This window comes from Paralichthys olivaceus, chromosome 10, assembly GCF_024713975.1.
Source record: "Paralichthys olivaceus isolate ysfri-2021 chromosome 10, ASM2471397v2, whole genome shotgun sequence".
NCBI classification, from domain to species: domain Eukaryota; kingdom Metazoa; phylum Chordata; class Actinopteri; order Pleuronectiformes; family Paralichthyidae; genus Paralichthys; species Paralichthys olivaceus.
The window spans coordinates 7,179,395-7,201,984 of NC_091102.1; the positions used below are offsets into that span (position 1 = coordinate 7,179,395).

Here is a 22,590-nt window from a genome sequence, read left to right on the forward strand (position 1 = left end):
CAGCAAACGCAGCATGTTATCTGACCATTAGAGGCAGCAGCTTCAGTCCAAAGTGACCATCTACACAGGATGCGTTCAGGCGCAAAATTGACTGTAGGTCACCTTCACACTCAGAGCGTAACTACCATCACCCTAGTCATGCACACAAAAAGAAGAAAATAAAAATATGAAAATGTGAGCTGTTACTTATGTAGACAGCAGCAACACCGACTCAATGACTGAAAAACAGGACTAAAAATATTATAGACTCCTGCTCCTGTGCTGGCAATTGTTTATGTTCTGTCAAAACTCGTTGGTATGACATGTTGTCTTACCATCTCGATTTCAAACATCTTTCCTAATCTGAACAGGCACGTTCAATGGTTGATTGAAAAATTGAAGGTCATTGAGAGAGGAGGGACAAGTATTGTTTAAATCATAGGATAACAGCATATTTTTCAGACAGTCTCTCCGAATGGGCAAATAATTGTTAAACAACTATAAAAAAGAGATCTGTAGAGAGAAGACGAATCCTTGGCTCCTTTCTCAACCCAGCACAGCTAGCCAATCATGATGTGACATGGTTGTAGAGGTCGGATCATTGGTTTTAGAAGGTTACTGGAACGGTCGCACACATGATGTCCTGGAATGGAACTTGTGAGGTTTTGGTTACACTATGGTAAGTTGTGTGCACAGTATACTTGGGCATTCAAGTGGCAATCAAGTTGTGAGATCGATGCTACTAGGCAACAACAACATGGACGCTAATATTAATGCAATGTGTAATGTGTCTGCTTCGAAACAATGAAGGCAGACAATTTAGGAAGCTAGCAGGTTGTTAACGTAATTCAGGAAATGCCGAGGTATGACAGAGAGGAAAAAGATGAGGCCATTGGGTTTACAACATTTTCCTCAGACGATAAACTCAACATGACTAAAATTAAAATATAATAACTTAACATGCCCAAAAAATTAACATTTCCATGGCCTGTGCCATTTATGAAAATGTCAGCAAACAAGTCCAAACTCGAGGTCCCACAGTCGTGAAAGATTTCAAATGAACTCTTCTTGTGAGCACAGGAAACACAACCTCATTTAAAGGCAGCAACAGTCCTATCTAATCCAACGTTGGAAATGTGTGGGGTGAAGGGTTTCTGATGCTAGCCAGCTAATTAAAAAGTAGTCTGGCATAGCATACTGATCCCTGAAGCCTCATTTGAGATCAATCGTTCATTAATCATAATTGAGGTAAAAGTTTATAATCATGATATTGATTCAAAGTAATATCTCCGAATCCTAGTCAGTAGCAAACCATGCGAGTTGATAGCACAACCGCATAGCAACATTGGACCTCAAATGTTAGTCAGCAGCTGGGAAGTGCCATTTCCAGAAGTAGGCTATATATCAAAACTGATTTCAACCCTTGTTTCAAAATCTGAAACTTATGCGCAGTAGCTGCAGTTGTGTTTCTCATTTCCTTTCACAAATTATGAAAATTATGTTGTTATTTTGTCATGACGGTGAACAACAAACCTGTTAAACCATAATCTAAATAAACTGTCAGACATTTTGCAATTATCATATTCTCACTAACAGCCATTTGTAAAAAAAAATATCACTTCGGAATCCTCAGGTTGTAGAGAAAAGCAAAGGACAAAGACATTTTTTGAGCTCAGGAGAATTTCAGAGGTTAGAGCATATGTGCTGAGATGAGATATTAAAAAAAGACAAGGAGAGCATTTAGACATCCTAAGGAGGTGGTGAGGGAAGGAATTAGGGAGTGAAGGGTTAAAACATTTCACCCATTATGCTCTCACTCTTTCGCATACTCTGAGAAATTAATAGGAGAAATTAGCAAAGCAATTACCACAATTACCATCATATATTTTGGACTAATTCATCTCATCCTGTCACAGCTGCATCCAGAGGTACACTTTTCACCCTCCCTGTACATGTCTTTTTCCACCTTTCACAAACGCTGTTATTAATTTTACAAATTTCCGTCGACGTCTTTTAGCCTTTGACACCTGAACCATTGAGGGTGAACTCTGTGCTGTGTAGTTCGTGCTCTGCACTCTATCAACTCTTCATCTCTTATTCTTACAGGAAGAAAACAATAGTGCAGTCATTTGCGACAGAGGATAGTGCTTGCAATTAACAAATGAGCTTTTGTGTTGTGTACGAAATCTTTGGGACAGATATCCTCGTCAATACAACCTTGTTGCCACTCATGTTTAACTCAATTTGCCTGTGACATGTGAACGTCACTGAAGTAACTAATTCTTCTATTGTAGATGTAGATACGATTGAAGAGAAACTCAACTTTATTATTGCTGTACAAATGAGATAATTGGTGGTATATCATTAATGAATTGAATTTTTCCAACAATACACATATTTAATAGAGAAAGTCAAAAAACATAGATAAAACTGCTATTTGCTTTTGCAGAAAAAGTATTTCTTATGCTGATAAACAGTAACTGTGGGGATATACTTAAAGAACAACGTCCTGATCAGGGAATGATGAAGTCGTTCCTTGTTGCAGTTCATACTATCGGTTGAAATACAACAAATTAAATCATCCACTCCTGTTCAACCCTCCTGTTAAGTACAGATCCAATTAGCACAAACTGTGACATGTAAGCAGGAGAAATTTGGAAAAGGAAGACAAAATGCCAATGAGGTCATTGTTTAGTTTGAGACAAAAATTGACCACAAGGGAGATTTAAATACCTCGACCTCTGCAGTGTCAGGAGAGGCTGACTTGCTGTAGATCAACACTACTGTCTTAGCGATTCATTGATTAGATTGATCCCGGAGCGTTTTCAGTTGGACATAGGAAGAAGAGACGAGAGCATCTGTTGCCCCTGATAGCTTTGACTTATTTGACTTTTCCTGACACAGAGAGATGGGTGCCTGCTTTGATGCATCTCAGAGACATCAGCCGCAATGTGTTAACCTCGGCCCGCAACGGCGATTCCCACCGGGGCCACTCAGAAAATGTCCTGCCCTGATGGGCTGATGGGAATCAGAGGAAATCAATAAGCAATGATAGACTTCTGCTGTCCACTCAGCTAATCCTGTTAGTGATAGCTGTGGATTTAATCGAATGGTTGCACACACTACAGAAGCTCAGACACTGAGACAAGTGTGTGTACGCACACACATGCACACAAACCTCCAAGTACACTTAACCCCATAACATTCTTATGGATAAGATCTGCAGATCTTCCTCACACTCCCTCCGCTGTCATTCTGTTGAAACAAGCAGCAATTTGAGAGACAATTCATTCAGCAGCTCGAGGAGAATCAGTCAATTTAATAAATCCTTTGCTCATAGTCCAAGTTGGACCAGATTGCGGGAACATTTTCATTGGAGCTGAAGATGTGGAATAAAGACACATTTTGTCCCTATGATCATTCGATAAAGGATCTCTTTTTTGATATGGAGATCAGTACAATGCATGGCAGTGTATGGGAAGCCGAGCAGAAATGGACTTCCTTTGACAAAGACGATCTCACCACATGCTGTATACATATCAAAGTGACATAAACCCTGATAGCTGTTCTCAATACACGAGCCACACATATGTTACAAAGTATTTCTGGGTTAATACTTTAACCCACACTCCTATGAGTGAATAGACATTATAAAAGCAGGCCCCAGTGGCACATGTTTAAAGGTACATTAAGAGAGCACATCAATTGTAGATGACATAATCCCCAGCCCTCTTTTCAGTCGCTCTCTCACTTCCTTAATCTCTCCGTTCTTTAACCCTCATCTTCTAAGAGGCTGAAAGCTCCCTTCATCTTCTCCTCAAGCTAGCAGAGAAACCGCACGCTGCCTGGGGAGGGAGGAGAAGAAGAGGTATTACTGAAGTCTGATTAAATTAACACTGTGATGCAGATTTCTTGCCTTTTCCTCTCGCTCCCCTTGCCTTATCCGAGTGTGTGGCGTCTTTGAAAATTAGATGAACTTGTTACACGAGGGTCTGTATGCGTATAATGTGCGTGTACATGTGCATTTGCTTTTAATTAATTACTCTTGTCTGTCATTAGCAGGATCCATGACACAGGAACCCTGATTTACATAGGTGTCTTTGATATATAAATAAATATCAGATAGCGGGAATTAATAAAAGACTTCAGTGCTCTTCTCTCCACCTCGTCCACCCCCTCTAACTCTCTGCAACCTCCAGCCTCGCCCGGCTCTCCATGAAGCAGTGAGTGGAACCATCCCCTGTAGAAGTACTTTAATTACAAGCTTCCTACATCCAAATAACAAGAGGTTTACATAACTCCCGCATGAGCTGCTCATTATTCACAAACTATTCTTGCCATCCCTGTCTCCCTCTCTAATACAAATGGCGTTCAACAATGTCTTGAGATCCCACAATGCACATCCTATAAGTTAAAGTGAAAATTAAGAAAAGTTCACTTTGTCCAACACTACATCCAATTTTCTTCCTTACATGTGAACTGAATTCCAGCTCAGACACTGATTAAATTCCACTATCTGAAGCTAATTAATCATTTCCATTGTGTGTAATATTGTCATAAGAAAGGTGCTTAGTTGACACTCTAATTCATAGAATGTGGCACCGCTCATCTAGTGTGATCAGTACAATGTGCCAACAGTAGAAAGAAAAAGAATCTAGCTCCACGAGGAGTATTAATTATATTTATATATTATATAAATTATATATAGGCTTGGTCAATGTCTATATTGAATATAATTAATACTCCTCGTGGAGCTCGTATATATACATATATATATATATGTGTGTGTACATACAGTATATAGGCTTGGTCAATGTCTATATTGAATATAATTAATACTCCTCGTGGAGCTCGTATATATATATATATATATATATGTATATGTGTGTGTACATACAGTATATAGGCTTGGTCAATGTCTATATCAACTAAGCACCTTTCTTATGACAATATTATATATATACATATATATATATATATATATATATATACACACATATATATTTAAGATTATGGTATACAGATTATGGTATACACAGATCTACTGGACGTAGGAATGTATTGTGAGTCACACCTCTCCATCCAATCTGTCATCCTCTCACAGAATTTGCAGCATCCCCTCATATTTTATTTCTTTGATTCTAAATTACACCCCCATCCAAACCCCCAAAAGAAAAAAAAAGGGCGACATATGGAAATTGTGCAATTTTATTACTTCTGGCCATTCAGTCTCTGAACCAATGCCATTGTCCTCCTTCTTCTTCATTGACCCCATCCTTCCTCCGCCCATCTGCTCCAACTAGGTGATGTTTATCTGCGGCAGGAGGAAATTAAAGCCTTGCTTCATGAGCAGCAGATATGCAAATCTACAGTGCAAATAGATTGCGGCGCTCACACAGTGAACGGTGTGTATTGGGCCGCCCATTGAGCCCCACTGATTTGAAATCCAAATCAAGACGTGGAATTACGAGGTACACATGTGGCTTCCTCAAAAATCTGGACTTTCGCATATTAAGGGAAAATAAATAAAGGGGCGAGGGTGGAGACCTAATGGTGGACCTAAAAATTAAAAAACTGATTATTTATTCAGGCGGTCCATCAGAGAAGATATGGTTTAATAACATGTTCGTCCACAGGTGACTGCTTATCTGAAGCTCTGACACACGAGGCATGGAAATAAGTTCCTGTGATATCACCATTATATGGGATATTTATTTTCTTGAACTCGCAAAATTGGAAAGTAATAGTGGCCATGCAAAATGCCTTGCAGTTGTGGAGTATGTAATTTTGATATGCATTAGTGTTATTGTCAGGCAGGGGGTATGTGCTGTTTCCTTGTGTGATTGCAGGTCTGGCTTGTATTGTGGGAGGAAGGCAGACAGGAGAAGATAGTATTAAACCTGTCCTTGCCGTTCCAATCGGACTGCATGTTTCTCTCTATCATTCAGTATTTTCTATCCACTTATGCTATAATTAAGTTTCCTGACCCCTGCCTTGCAGCCTTAACTAGGCATTGGGAAATATACAGCCACTGCAGATCTCTTAGCCTGATGTGCTCTCTCTCCTTCCCGCCTCCCTCTCTCGTCTCCTTCCCTGTTTCTGAAAGTCTCTCTCTCCCTCCCACTGTCTCTTTCTTTCTCCGAGTCTCCATGGCACTGTAATGGAATAAGAATTATTAATCGAGTAATTGTGTGGAACACATTAGTTTGCATTGAATTTCTCTCTCTCATTTTCGATGCTTGATTATCAGGCTATTGCCCCCCCCCCCCACACACACACACACCCACACACACACACACACACACACACACACACACACACACACACACACACACACACACACACACACACACACACACACACACACACACACAGAGAGAGAGAGGACATGCCCACACAGACAGGCTAGATCACACTTCTCTAAATGGCATAATCTCCCCCTCTTTCTCATGTGCATGCATGGACACACACATACGTGCACACACACACACAAGCACAAACACACACACAATGGGCTGAAGTGTGTTTGCATCACACCTAATGCCTAATATATGTGTGTGAGGTGATGGAGGAGCCTCCTGCTGATAGGAAGATTTTTTTTGTGATGTCCTTTTAACCTCCAACATGCCTGATTTAAAAAAAAAAAAGCCAGACAGAAAATAACCTCCAGCATATGTACAAACAGGAATTACAGAAAAAGGAGGAAAGAAAACTATCAGAGACAGACGGGCTGGCATGAACATTCATCATAAAAAAAACCTCTTCAATCATAATTAGTCTAATTAATTTAAATCAGTGTTGGATGCCTATCTAAATACAGTGAAAACACAAAATGAACATCCTCCCTGCAGCACATAGCCGCAGCCTATACGTTCCCATAGTGAAACACACCCTCGTAGGATTAGAGCAGAAGAAAAGGGGGATTATTATTTCATGACCTTTCAATCCGCTGCCTGTCAGGTTGAACTAAAGCCATATATGCTGCTGGAGGACTAATCTCCTTCTCCCTTTGTGTCCGCAAGGGATGTGTCATTTCTTTATCCCCTCTATCCAGATTTACACCATAAAATAAACTTCCTAGCCTGATCTGATAAGAAGCCATCTCCTTACCGGGATAAGGCTGTGGTGCCTCGCCTCCCTGCTTCCCCCGTAGCCGTATTTTTGGGTGTCAGATAACTCAAGACGGGGATGGGAACAGTCAGGAAATGCCACTTTGTCTGTCTGGGAGCAGGTGACAACAAAACGACAGTGACTCTGATTAGAAAACACCCTACGTCTCTCCCCCATCACCGCCACTGCTCTTCTTCTCTCTTTTCCCTCTTTCTAAAACCACCACAAATAAAAAAAAAATCACATATTATCAACACTTGCCAGGTACGTGTGTGAGAGAGAGAGAGAGAGAGAGAGAAAGAGAGAGAGAGTGAGAGAGAGAGACAAGCACAAATAAATTGATATTTGCAGTCAAAGTCGTCGCATCACAGACACACACTTATGTTGCTTTTGTTATCACACCATCTTAATTACTGTTAAGTCATCACTGCTTCAGCTGTCAGTCTGAGCCATGATCTGCTGATCCAACTGCTGCCGTCTGCCCATCCTGTCTCGCTGCCCCCCCCCACCTTCACTGCCAGCGTTATCTTTTTTAATTTTTAAATGGACCTGAGTCATAGTTTAGATGCTTCTTTAAAGCCATCACAGACTGCAAAGCTCCTGCTATTGATGAGATGGGATGTATGAGATTTGATGCACAAATTCAGGGATTTTTAGTACAAGTACAAGCTCCCTTTGCCTAAAGGTCACAGCCTACAGGTGGCAGAAATGAGCATTATGGATTGGCGAGGCAGAGGTTGGCAGCCGCTCTAAAGTACTGTTGTAATGCACCCTAAAGGAAGAAATTTAATTTAGGCTTTATAAATAAATTATTAAATATTTAAGCCAAAACTACCATATGGGTTATTGGTGCAGCAGGAATCAATTCATCAGATGGTATTAAACAATTTGTGATGCAAAAACTTTATTCTCTTTTGAATTACAACTGGGGCTGGGCCAATCAGACTAAACACAGCCACCATTAGCCCACACTCCATGGCCTTCACTATTTAAGGTATTTTTATTTTTTTAAATCTCCTTTAAACAATGGGGGTTGAAGAAAAATAAAAATGCTGGCAGAAGAAAACTAATCATATCATTTTGTGCGACAATCAGCAGCAAGTTCAACTTTTATTTTTAAGATCAGTAAACTGGGTTATAGGCTAATGGAGAGCACTGGCTTGATCACATGAAAGCACTCGTTAAATTCCTTAGATTCTCATTTAGTACAGTTATTAATCTCTAGATGGATAATTCAGTGATATCATTCATGTTGTCTGCACGATTTGGGTTGTAATATGTGAATATCATATACATTTATATAGCTCATTTAGAAAATAAGGAGTTGAGCCAAAATGCTTAAAAAAGAATCTGGGTATAGTCTGTCCATTTACTTTGTTTCTCCTGTAAGGGACACTGTGGACACTCAAACTGACTCATTTACCCAAAGTAGAAGTGTTTCACGTCATTGAGGCGCTTTATTGTCCCGCAGCTCCGGACCGAATTGTTAATAATAACTAGTAACCTATTCGTGCGCTCCTTTAGGATTTCAGGTGCGCGCTTTTACAGACTTATTTATTTCATTTCTGCTTCTCTGCAAAAACAGGATCCACACGCGCACGCGCGCACACACACACGCACTGGCAGTTTTTTCTTCCTTCTCCTTTTCAACACAATTGAACGGCAGGTGCGTCTTTTGGAAAGCAGTGGCTGTGTACGCGCACGTACCGTATCACCAAAAATAAAGCGGACGCGAAGAAATTATATTGACGAATAATAAAACAAAAAAAATCCAAAAAGTGACAAAAATGTCTCTTTTAAAAATGTCAGAGTGACGCCGATAGGAATCTGAGGATGCAGGGAGGACTTTGGTGAGAAGTGACTAATTACACCGTGGACCGTCCTGATAGTGGAGAATAATTAGATTCTGCACAAAAGAGCCCAATCCGGCATCTGAATAACAAGAGCAACATTTTCAATAGGAAATTTTAATTTGATTTTGTTGCGAGTTCCCTGCGTGCGTGCACCCGAAAGGGAAAAGTGGGAGAAAGTATTATAAGGACAAAACAAAACAATTAAAGAAAAAAGACAGAGGAAAAGAAAAGAAAAAGAAAAAAGTCCTGTCTGGAAAAATTCATGCCTGATTTGGTAAAAATTAAAAAAAAGCTGACACAACGGACTGTAAGACATGCAAGGCACCTTATATATAAATACTCAGAATTAAACAGCAATTATAGAAAAACTTATTGACTATAAAAACATGGATCAAGTGAACTAAGCTTATTATGAAAGCATCAATTAGGTTTTGTTCCTTGTGGTTTTATACAAAAACGGGTTTGAAATACAATAAAATGTTTATTTTTTATCAATTAAAAAATGAGTCACAATTTCCAAACATCTTAAATGATTCTTAATCACACTCATAATTGTTTAAAAAACGGACATTATAATAATGAATAAATGACAAACCCAAAATATTTACTTGATTTTAATGATCCAAACAAAACCACATTAAACACATTAAATGTAAAGGTTTAATCCCACTGGAAAAAGTTCAACTGTAAAGACAAAGCAGGTGCAGAACAAAAACTCAAGAGCCTTCAGTGGATTATTTGTAATCCTGATATTACGGTAGAAATAAAGACAAAAAATAGGGTGAAATTGATGACTGTGTCATGCAAAAAAGGGAATTATTCTACCATCCCTGTGTAAAATATCAGCTTTTATCACAGCCCATATAGACGGGCATGTGCTAACTATGTAGGCCAGGCTACATGCAAATGGTGTAGAGTGCTTTAGAAGATTAGACGATAGACACCCGGCCCGCAGTGGGCTGAGGAGAGGAGTGGGCTCTCCTCCAAGACTGTGTCCCATCTCCTCAGGACTGAAAAAAGCATCCTAATCCTTTACCTTTCATAGTGATCTAAAGCCGATTTAAAACTGTCACTACCCTAGTTTGTGTTTATTTCATGTTCATCTGCAGCTCAAGGCGATACTCTGCACACCCACTTATGACATGAGCAAAAGATGTGTGTGTATGTGTGTGTGTGTGTGTGTGTGTGTGTGTGTGTGTGTGTGTGTGTGTGTGTGTGTGTGAGGGAGAAGAGAGATTACCGAATAAAAAAAGAGAGGAGCGCATGCTGCTAACTGACCAGCAGATGAAGGAATACCCGATCCCTTTTGTGTGTGTGTGCGTGTGTCTGTGTGTGATCTGACTGCACTAATTGTCATTTTTCTCTTTATGTGCTCAGACCTTGCACAACGAGTCGCAGACATCCACCTCTTATTTTATATGCCCGTCGAACAAAAACAAAGCAACTCAGCTTGAATTCCCTTCCAAAAATACACACTCCCACACAAACAGATAGCCCACAAGACAGATGAGTAAACATCTCTCTGTCTCTCTCTCTGTCACACACACACACACACACACACACACACACACACACACACACACACACACACACAGTAACAGAAAAACCATTGACCGGCGAGTTTGCAGGCCCACAGACCACCTTCCTCTCCTCTCCCTCCTGCTCCTCAAGGCCTTACTGTATTATTCTGTAAACAGCAAGAGCCCAGCATTGACAGAGCTAATCACTGGAGAGACAAGGCCTCTCTCTCTCTCTCTCTCTCTCACACTCACACACACACACAGAATGATTGACACACAATGGCAGTAAATCTATGCAGTGCCCCCCTGTCTTGCTTTTTGCTTTCTCTCTCCCAGCTGAAAAGACAAGGGGGGAGGTTTGTGTGTGTGCGTGCATGTGTGAGAGTGTGTGTGTATGTGTGTGTGTTATAAGGAGTGATGTCCAACAAACAGAGCCAAAGAAAAAGAAGTGAGGATGGCAAAAGATGAGCTTGTGACTAACAATGTTGCTATCCATATACTCCTAATCCACCCCCCCACCACCCTCCTTACCGGCTCTGTTAGGTGCAGGAGCCAATCTAGAGAGAGAGAGAGAGAGAGAGAGAGAGAGAGTATCAACCCCTCTTATACGAACGTGATCCTTGCGCTGGCTCAGGCCCAGAGAACCACTGATCCTGTTATCATCTCACCGGATAGAGAAAGAGAGGAAAATGAGAAGGAGAGCCGAAGAGGGAAAAAAAGAGGGAAGAAGGGAGTTGCGTTATTTATTGTTTACTCATGCCTCTTGTGTCCTCTGCCAGCGCTTTGACGACCTATAACCCCCCACTCTCTCCACTTAATTCCTCTATAATTTCAAACCTCATGGGACCTTTACACCGAGTGTGTCACTCATATCAGCAGGTGTAGAGTCTGGTGATAGTCAGCCATTAAATGTAAGGCTGGAGGTTGTTTCCCCACTGAACCAATGCTCAAACAAATAAATATAACATAATAACACACACATAAATCAATGATATTTGATCTTCTTCATTTGTTGGGAATTGGAATTTGTAAAACAAGAATTAAGTGGCCAACACAAAGTACGAAGTACGTCAAAGTACGAGTGAAATCAGTTTTCTTTTGTCCAAAATTTTTAGGAGAAATGTACATCTATATAATGTTTCTAGAAATCTAGCCGCCCATGGAAGTGCAGTGTCAAATTTGGTTGGTTCTGGACAAGTTAGGATGACACAATATGTTCAATATTAAGAAACTTTGAATAAACAGGCGACAAGCGCTCTATAGCAGCAGCGGTAACATCAAATACAAATGAATCTCCAGTTCAGGGTTCTGCTTACTGAGTTGAGCTTCACAGGTGAACAGCTCTTTGTGCAGAAGCTGTGGTGAAGAATCAGGGTTCTGTGGGCTGGCTCCAGCAGTTGGTTTACTCGCTGTAGCTAAGTCACTGCAGGTCACTTTAACAGTTTCAAAACAAAAGTTGCAACCAACATCACCACAGGCCAAGCAAACAACCTATTCCAAACAGGTAGGTTTAATATGGCCACTGCACTTGTAGAGGGCAAATTGGAAAACAGCAAATCCAGAAAATCCTATCTTAAAGGAATTTCACATCCATAGCACATACCTATTCTTATTTCTCCTTACTCTGATCACACAAGTGTACTGCATATGTGTGTTAACACCTTTAATGCTCATCTGTCTTTATATTATATTGTGTTAATGTTTTAAGTTGCCTTGTTGCAGAAGAGTTTCCTCTTGCAGGACAGTTAAGATCTGAACTGTTCGGGTGTTTGGGGAAAAACACTTAAAGTGTCTGCTACCAGTGAGTGACGATTCAATATGATTTATTAATTATCAGCAAAATACCATACTATGAACATGTTGGCTGTCCAAACGAATTAGTCATAGAAAGATGTAATTAAAAACTAACATTTGTTGCTATGGTATTTAAGTTTGAGGAATGTATAACAGACTATACATTTGTCATGATTTTGGTTATTAATGCATTATAATCTTGATTCATTATTATTATTTTGACATTGTGTGGTTGTTTTCATATGCTGTTTCCCAAGGTGACAGGACGTGTGGTTAATTAAAGAGTGGACAGCTCTCCACACTCTCCACACTCTCCTGGTATTGTCATAAGCACCACTCCTACGACACACTCCCTCAAGAGTCATTTCCCTCTGTTTCTTAGGACACTGAGGGCCGTGCCGTGCCCTCCAGGGCACTGAAGCACACTCTGCTGAGTTTCTTTGGACATGTGGAAGCGTGGACGCATCTCGGGCCACAGCCGCCATCTCTGCATAGACTCATCCAGATAGCCGGTGGATAACGTTTTCAATTCAGCTAGATGTTATCACTTTCCTTTTCTTAGAGAAATATGAACCTGTCACATGGGGCGCCTTACAGATTTGTTACATAGTTCCAGGGTAGATAAATCCAACAAAAGGGCTAAGGCCTTGCCCTCTCTGCATGCAGAGTTAGAGGGACCGCAGCACTAATCAGTGGGAGAGGATCACATCTGGCCTGACAGCAGCTGCATCACTGTTTAGAGGAGCTGCCAGCGTGAGAAACACACAGGTCGATTCCCTTTTCTCCCTGGACAGAGTGGGTGTTCTTCTAATTCATTTCTTCTTTCTCCGTCCTTTTCTTTGAGCTAGCCAATTAACCTGGGTGCAGTGCACTAATGAGTTCCCTCTGGTGGCTCTGCACCGCTCAATGGAGAAAAGGGAAGAGCAGGGTGAGACGAAAGGGAAAAGAGGAGAGGGGTCAGGGAGGGATAGTATGTTGGGCAGTGGGTGGCAGGGCGGTCCAGACATGGCAAAGGCGAAGATGGGCTAAGAGAGTTTGAGAAAAGGGTGAAGTAGGGTTGATAAAGGGGTGAGGAGAAGGGAGGGATGAGGACAGAAGGGCTCGGGGCAAGGAAATATGGGATGGGTTGATGCATGAGGAGAGGGGACAGAGAACCATCCAGTTGGCCACTGCAGGCCTATCACCAAGACATTGTCAGCCATACAATGGGTTTATCAGCCTCCTTTTCACACCAGTCTGATTAACTGGGAGGAATGGGAGGAAGCGGAGGGGAGGGGAAAGGGTACGTCCTTGTACCAGCCCAGTAAATGTCAGAGAAGGGGCCAGGGACCCAAACTAGCCTCATGGATTGGGCATACGTCACAGAGGAAATGGGAACAGATTTAAACCAACATCCTCACTATACGCATGTTAGCGAATAGAGGGAGGTTCGGCCACAATAAATCTACAACCTTTGTAAATGTATCTCACTAACCAGATTAACACGGAAGAGATAAGCACCTTTAAGCACCATTAGCTAAATGTGTCTGTGTCATCAGTCACAGAAACACCGCAAGGCTCTGTGAGATGCAGTACCCATAGATGGGGGTGAGTTTAGAAAGGATGGAAATAACAGTAAAAACCACTACTTCTCATAAAAATCACCCTATTTCTTTTTTTTAACTTATGTTTTAGATAATTCAGCAGAGACTTTTGAAGACATAATATCTATGTAATTTGATGATTTTACACATCTCAAAAAAAAAAAAAAAGTTTAAAATGAACCTGTTATATCTAAATCAAACCTTGGAACTGGAATACAGTCAAGGAGGTTACGTTTTCACCCCTGTCTGTTTGTTTGTCAGCAAGATTACGCAAAAAAAAAAATTCTAATATAATCGGGCATGTTTAGGCAACTGAGTGTGTGCAAGATGAAAATAAAATTGGGGCTGAATTTAAATATGGTTTCATAAGGGGACTGTTGGTTCTTGGTGGAGGTATTCACTTTACTGTGTGCCATTGTGCTTATAAACTATTAACCATGCAAGTATATGTGAGTAATGCTGGTTTAAAGCCACAAGCACATATTTGTCAAAACTGGTCTTGCCTGCCAGCCACACTTCTGTCAAGCTTGGCGAGAGCTGTGCAGAACAATAGATGACTAAGAGAGGGCTTCAGAAAAATTGTTTGTGCCATTGTTAAATTAGTCTTGTGGGATATTGATCCCGTTTTTTTTGTTTACTTGCTTACTGCTTTCCATTTGTACGGCCTTAACATCCATCTGTCACACACACAGAGACAGTGAGAGAAGCGAGGCAGGAGTGGGTGGGAAAGTGATTTACAATGTGAGTGAGGAGATAAGGTGAATGGGAAAACTTTCAACAGGTTGTGAGTGAAGACTTAATAAAATATATGGGAGGAAATAGGGATGGAAAACAGATTCTTCATGACACAGAGATTTGAAATGTTCACTCAAAGTGCAGCTTTTTTTGGAAAATTCCTAATCCAATGAGTCCAGAAAATCTTATGTTCTTGTTGCTCCATGATGCCAATTCAGTGGGGAGTGTTATAAAACCAATGCTCGGAGTAACAAGTGGTTGTACTCCTCATTTGGTTCTTTTTCTCCATTTCTTTTTTTACAGAGGAAAGGATGCAGTAATTAGAGGGTATACCAGGTGGAAGCACACAACTCAAGAGCTCAGCGCTAGCTCACCCTCTCCTCTCCTTCCACAGGAAGATGGGAAGAGGGAAATGTGGAGGAGGGTGGTCACAAATGGAGAGAGGAGAAAGTGGCAGAAGAATACATCTAGGTTAAAAAAAATGGGGAGAGGGGAAGCAGGGGCTGGGGTTGGGAGCATATTGGGTCAAAGTAAAATAAAACGTGTCATTTAGCCAAAGAAAGAAGATGAGAGCAGTGTGCACGATGTGGGGCGAGAGGGGGGTGGGGGTCCTGAGCTAGGATGGCTGGGAGAGGTGAAGGGGAGATGGAGGCGAGGTTAGCTGTTAAATAAGGTGGGGGTCATAAGAGAGGGGGTGGGTGCCCACCGTGGTACAAATGAGGGTCTGCAGGCAGGGGGGGCCACCCACAGTACAACTTGGCCAACAAAGGTGCTTCTGTCTTGGCCTCCCTCCTCCACAGACCTCCTTGAGTGGGCAGGATTCCATTAGCAAGCTGCAGAACCTGGGGTCTATTCATCCTCTTGTCCAGGCCTGACTGAGTGTGTTCGCAGGCACGCAGACACACATGGCACATGCACACATGCACAATGAACCACACACGTGCTCACCAAGCACACACATGCATGCACTCATTCACAGTCACTCACTCACACACATACATACACAACACCACTAATTAATCCTCAGATTACCCAGCCAATTATTACCACACTTGTACTAATTAGAAATTATTTAAAGGATTTCCCAATTAGGGTTTGCATGCTCAGTCGGGCAGGAGTCTGCCTCGATGAACCAACTGGTTTTATAGTGGGGGAAAAAACAGCAAGCTCATTCACATATACATCCACACACAAACACAGATTTCTGGATCTGACTGTGGTAATCAGGCCGTCTCAGCGCGTCCCACTCTCAGGATGAGGGGGATGAGGACAGACAGGAGGAAGAAACAGAAAGAAATAAAACAACAAAAGACATGCTCCTTCAGAGCAGCAGCAATACTGTAGGTCGCTCTTGTTAGGGCTGGGGACAGTGATTAGGAGAGGCCACAATAAGACCTGCCAGGAAACACATGCCAATTACGTTACCAGGAGAACCACGGGCCCTCATTGCTATGGGAAACCCAGTTTCTGCACCACACAGCCACCCAACTCACACACACACCACACACACCACACACACCACACACACACACACACACACACACACACACACACACACACACACACACACACACACACACACACACACACACAAACACACACACACACACACAAACGGCTTCATCCACTAGCTTTTCCAACCCTTTGATTACATTATGACATGAATAAGGGGAGGCCAAGGAGAAAAAACATGACGGTAAAAAAAGAGGACATGACACTAGTGCAATGGTAAAAATGATTGTAGTGAAACCAACAGAGCAAAAGGTTGAGGCAGAAAGAAAAAGCAGCAGTTCAAATCAGAGAGCAAAAGTTGGTTGCTAAGCAGGATCAACTTTTACAATTTCCCTTTGGATTAAAAGTGTGTCTTGTGGTTGGCCAAACTTTCACTGAGACAATGACGGAGGGAAAGAAAACAAGAGAGCAAGAGAGAGAGAGAGCGAGAGAGAGAGTGAAACGAAAAGAAACAACAAACAGGCTATGGTGGGATAACGGGGGCGGGACTCCAAGGGGAATTATTAGCGGAGAGAATTACAGGCTCATCCATGGGTGACATGTAAGCCTTAGCTACACACTCAAATGTTTACAACTGTGATATTTGCTCAAGCGCGATGTTATCGGGCTTCGATGTAATACTCAAATCTTTTGTTCTGATTTGCACTGCAACACTCACCATGTCTACAGATGCAATAACCAAGGAGCAGATAGCGGCAGCGGCACAATGTTTGCCAGCTATGTTGTCCTGAGGAGCTGTGACATGACCCGAAAAGAACAGAGAGAAACCTCACCCTGGAATATTTGCACTGATGTGATGGTGGCTGAGATGTTGATTAATGTGCACGGTCTCTGTTATTAAATAAACAGGGTGAATACACAAAATATACTGAATAAATTAGAGTGCGAGCCGATCTCCTCTGCAACATTCAGCTCATTAGAATGCATGAGGAAATGATGTTCTGATTGCGACAAGAGTCACTCATTAAGCCGTGTTTGTCCCCCGCCAGAGCACCACTCCCTGCACGCTACCCCCCTCTGGCCCAAAACACTTATCCCTCACGCCTGCCATACACTCCACACCAAATCCCCCCCTACTGCACACTCTCCTGCTAAAAGCTCCCTGACTTAACATCACCCCTTCCCAATGGATGTCACCAACAAACCACTAACCCTCTTTTCACCCCCTTTTCACACACATCTTCCTCATTTTCCTCCACCCCTTCCCCTCCCACCTCCCCCCTCTCCTCTGCTGGGATCTGTGTCATCATTTTAATTAATTTCTAATCAGGCGAGAGTAAACTAATCAGGGGAGGCGTTAAACAATGACAGCCTTGCCTGCTCAGCCTCACATCGGGGGCCGCCAGGCTGCTCTGCATGCTGAGAGGAGCTGCACATTGATAAACAAGTCAGAGTAGACGGGGTTATCTACACCCATCTCCTCTCCCATACATGTTAATATGGACTGCGATGCAACGCATATGTGACCCATTTGCATTAAGAGAAAATAATTTACTACTATTTGTAGGCACTGCATGGTCACTTGAAGGCCTCATGTGCAACGTAGTACCACAGGGATCTGTGTGTAAATAAACATATCGGTTCATGGACATATGATGGACATGCATGTAAATGATCAGGATGAGCGAACAAATAACTGAACCCTGTCTGAATGGTACCGTATGTATCTGCTTAGAATGGGTTGCACAAAGACTGCAGTTATCTGTAGGCGGCCAGATCCCACCAAGGCTGAGCCATTGTGAAAACACAGACAGAGAGAGGGAGAGACGCACAGAGAGCGAAAGAGAGAGGGAGAGGAAGCGAAAAAGAGAGCAAGTACTTTTGGGCAATACATTTACTGAGACAATGTAACAAGAGAGTGTTGATTAACCTCTACAAGGCTTCCCCTGCGCCTAAAATACCTTAAACCAATAAGTGATTCATAATTGGCAAATTCTAACTATATGATTGCATGACAATGTAGCTGACTTAGCTGACAGACAGGGGCAAAAAATAACTTAATGACCATCATCACATCCAGTGCCCAAGTGAGATTTTAAAGGTGCATTTTCTTGGGTTTAAGTGTGTGATTGGCATTTGAGCGAGCCTTCAGGCTTGTACATGTCTGTAAACTGAGGTCGACGTCACCGCAGGCTCCGACGGGTGCTGGAAAAGATCTTCATGGTTTTGTCTCAGCGTTCAGAAGACAACAGCTTTTAGATCTCCCTCATCAAAGCTTTGAAACTATACCTGATTTCTCCTCAGGCCAGCGTCATGGCAACTGATGACCAACAAGTTAATGACCAAAGCCTGTTGGCGTATAGTCACAGGACACACAAGCAAACAGATGCACAAACAAAAACAGAATGGACAGAATATAAACTTATAAAACTTTGCGTAAAGTCACAACAACAAACACAAGAAAAGGACAAATCCACACTTAAGTCGATGTTTATAGCAAATGCAAACGCTATAATTTAGGAGCGTATTTCTGTAAGAAATACACATGGAGTGTGTTTAAAAAGATTTTTTTAAATATCAAGCCCCCCCCCTCCACCAAATCACCACCTCCTTCCTTCCCCTCTTTGCCAAGTATTAGATTCCCATGCCAACCGCTTCCCTGGGATAGAATGAGGATTGCGGAGGTGGGAAGCTCAAACCCTTCTATAACATGTCAAACAACGTTGGAATCCAAAACGCAAGAGGAAGAGAGAAAGGGTTAGAGGCAGATTTTCAAGCGGGAGAAAGAAACTGTCACATCATCAGATTGGTTATTCTAAGTGGAGGGATGTGGGTATGGGGGCGGGCGGGAGGGAGGGAGGGGTGGCGGTGGCAGAGGCTCGGGTTGGCAGAATCTGGCAGCGATACGCGATGGCGGTATTTCCACTAAAATAATCAGCCCCCAGGCAACGGAAGGGATGGGGGGTTGGGGGAGGTGGAGTGTTGTGGAGGGGTTGCAGGGAAGAGACACACAGAGAGGTTAGGGATTGCAGGGGTAGGGAGAAGGAGATGGGGTGGGTGAGGAAGGATATGAGGGAGGGAAATAGCAAGATGGAGAGAAAGAAAATCTGGGAAGCTAACCAAGGAAATCCTGCTTCTCAGATATGCAGCTGTGGAATTAAAATTGGTATAAAAACACAAGAACAAAAATATACTTCACACTTCACAAGCCTATTGAAGAGTAGGGGGTGGGGGGTTGGTGGGGGGGGGGGAGGGAGGTGCCACTCTTATGTTGGCACTGATACCTCAGGCACAAGGGGTAAACAGCTATTCTCCTCACTTCATTTTGTCTGGTGCATTGGTTTCAGGGTGTGAGTGAGTAAGTGTGGTGGTGGTGGTGGTGGTGGTGGTGGTGGAGCAGGGGGGTTATGTTTGGTGCCTGTAGGGGTCTCATCAGGCTACAGGGCGAGCTCAAGAGAGAAAACAAGAGGCCCCTCGGAGACCAAGGAAAACAAAATGCCCCATGAAACAATTTCTACACTCGTGTGTCCCCTCGAGCACATCACAACGAAAACAGCGAGGCATTGATTCATGATCAAACGACCGTGATCGTCACTCAAATTCAATAATAACAACCTTCACAATCAAATGCACTCTAAATATACTGTACCTCCACTTCAGGCCAGGATTAGGCCTTTTCTGTGCACACATTCGTGTTGATGTGCTGCATTACAGAACAAAGAGCTATCAGAATCGAAAACAACCGTGCAAACACAGATCAACGACAAATCAATTAATTTTAAATGTGATGAAATTAACTGTATGACGCTGAATTTGATCCCTAAAATACGAATGTGATTATAAAATAATTCAACACATGAGAGCAAGATATCCCACTGTATATAACACACTTGAAAAACCACAAAGACTCAAAGCCCAGGAGGTGCTGTATGTACATATACACACTTTAACTGCAACTTCAAACTACGTAAAAGATATTTTCAAAGTAAATTCTATTTCACTCAGAAAAACCAGCTACTTCTTTCATGATAGAAAAAGAAAAAAAACTAATTAATAACTGCCAGCTCTAAGAATCATGTTATCAAATGCAGCCTACTGGAGTGTGACACCACTAAAATAATACAATCATCAAGCATAATGAGCGAGTTATAAAGTTCTCTTAATGCATGTATCAGAGTAACGGGTTGCAGCTGGGCATTGTGTTATTTCATCACTGCAGAGACTTGATCTTAATACAAATCTCTATGTAATACAGGCCTATTCATGCAGCCTGCCTTTCCCCTCTGCTTCAATTATCATGTGCTCTTTTACAGAGGTATTCAATTAAAAATAGGCTCCTCCTTTAGTTTTATCAGAAAATACATTTGGCAATCCATAAATAATGATTTCAAAACGCTATGTGTACGCAGGCGTGTGCCCAAGAAGGCGGATGTTTTACTTAGTTGAAGAAGTAAAAGTTTGGTTAAAAAGAGAAAATGGGTGTTTTGTTTTTTCATACTACCTTTATTCCAGCAGTTTTTCTTAATTAAGATATTCAACCAATGGGACAATTAAGCCACCGTGAAATAATGAAAAGAAAAGCAAAAGGCAGACAGAACAGCAAATCTACCTTATTCAGAGAGCAGTGTTTTTGTTGGGAGTATTCTCCACTGAATTTGTCGGCTTTCATTTAATTTCTCTGACATTCTCTCTGTCTGACCATCCAAGTCCTCTCCTGAGACAGATGAGTGGAAGCAGAGTTCCAGAGAGAGCTATCAGGATTAGGATAATTAATATCATCCCATTTCACTTTGCAGCCCTCGTTTCTCCTCAGCCCACTGCACACACAAGGACAGGATGCAGTGAATACTACTGTGGGGAGTGTATCCAGTCGGCTGTCAATCTAGGGCCCCCCCATACACACACTCCCCAACTCAGACACACACAAATGCACCCTCCGCAGTGGCTAAATTGCAGTTTGAGAGACGACAGGGGAGAGGCAGCGGTGGCAGTGGTGGGGGCTGTCGGGCCCGAGGGACGCCATACAATGGAGCGTGCGGCTGACCAGCGTTCAGGTGAAATTGAATTGGAAATCTTCCACGGCTGGTTAGCATAACAAAGGGCCTCGTGGCTTTAGACAAAGGCTGCTTCTCTAATGCACAAAATCAATCTCTCTACGGGCTCGGTGCATTGTTCCCTCCCGCCATACAGGTGTTCCTTCAATGGTCCTTAATCAAAAGTGTCAAAACAAAGTTAAGAGTTATCTCTGCTCCTCCGCAGCTGCTTCTGCACCGCAGAGAGAGGGAGAGAGGGACCAGACACTCACGAAAGCAAACAGCTGAGTATGTGTGTGTATAGGATGCTGGAGGCATTCACTCCATCCCACTGTCTGACATTGTCTGTTGGTGCTAAAGTTGAGCCACACTAATCTCATTTCTACCTGAGCCTCGTCCAAATGTGAGCAACTGGTGCTCCCTGAAGAAATCACTGAACAAATCCAGGCACAGAAAAAGGAAGCAGAAGTTTGTCTCAGCATATACAGCGTAACAGTGACCGCCCACTTTTAGAACGTCTCTGGTTCCGGAAGTAAATTCACATTTATTTTCTCCACCGATGTTTCAAAAAGAGCGACCATAAATCATTCGATTCAGGGCAAAAAACCCCGAAACAAAATGTAAGAAAGGGAAATCATGGTTTCTCTGAGGTAAACATGATATAACGCTGCACCATCAGATCGTAGCCAACACTAATTTTGTGCTTGTATTAAATATTTCCTAGTGTTCTTCTCCTTGACATCACAAATAAAAATGTTTTTCATAAAACACAGCTGATATCATTCGGAGATGTGGCTTCTACAGTAGCACATAACATTGTTACAAATCTCTTAGCTCCTGGTAAGTCTACCGTGGATGGTTACAACATTATGGCTGATAACCGAAATCTATATTCAGAAAATGTATGGGATTTTTTAGTTTGGGTACCACACTGTTGTACTCTATTTAAAAAGAGACGAGGACGACGGAGAATGAAGAATGTGATGCCAGGAAGGAACATCTTTTTTTTTTTTTTTTTTTTTTAACAGATGCCGTCCCCCCATCATTTCCCATCTCTTACTTCAATCTGAAGATCTAATAGCTGCCTTTCTCCTTGAAGGTTGTTTAACAATAGGAAAACAAGTACAAGCCTTTATTAGTACACCGCCCCAACCCGACTCCCCTGTGCTCCTGTACTGCAACACTCAACCCACTCTCTCCATCTCTCGGTAGGCTGGAGACCTTGACTTGCTCAGGGTGGACTGAATGAAATAGGATGAGTTAAAACACTGAATACAGACGTCAGGCCATGGCCCCTGTCTTTATATTTTACTCCATGTGCACCAACTGATTCATCGACAAGAGGATGACAAGTGTTGTCATTCCATTCTCGTTTTGTGTAGTATCTGTCCTACTGCAGGGTTATATTTATATACCAGATCTTTGATTAAATGACACTGCAGCAGCCATGCAGCAAAAATAAATACAGGTAAAAGGATGCAGTATTTAATGTGTGCTATAATCCCTTAACTTGTGGATTCAGGAGCTGTGT

The 22,590-nt window shown here is 42.2% G+C and overlaps 1 protein-coding gene across 3 annotated transcripts in view; it reads right to left on the bottom strand.

The window, feature by feature from the left end:
- Positions 1-22,590, bottom strand: part of sox1a (SRY-box transcription factor 1a) — a 71,948-nt gene that overhangs the window by 31,868 nt on the left and 17,490 nt on the right. Inside the window, exons 2-3 of one of the 3 annotated variants that reach the window (XR_002203302.2) lie at positions 7,090-7,200; positions 5,172-5,293 (exon numbers count right to left, since the gene is read on the bottom strand). The exons of 1 other annotated variant lie outside the window; for it this stretch is intronic. The gene's annotated coding sequence lies outside the window, so the exon portion shown is untranslated. Of the gene's footprint in view, positions 1-5,171; positions 5,294-7,089; positions 7,201-22,590 lie in introns of those variants that run through there. One more of the 3 variants, XR_011244383.1, reaches the window with a different exon arrangement.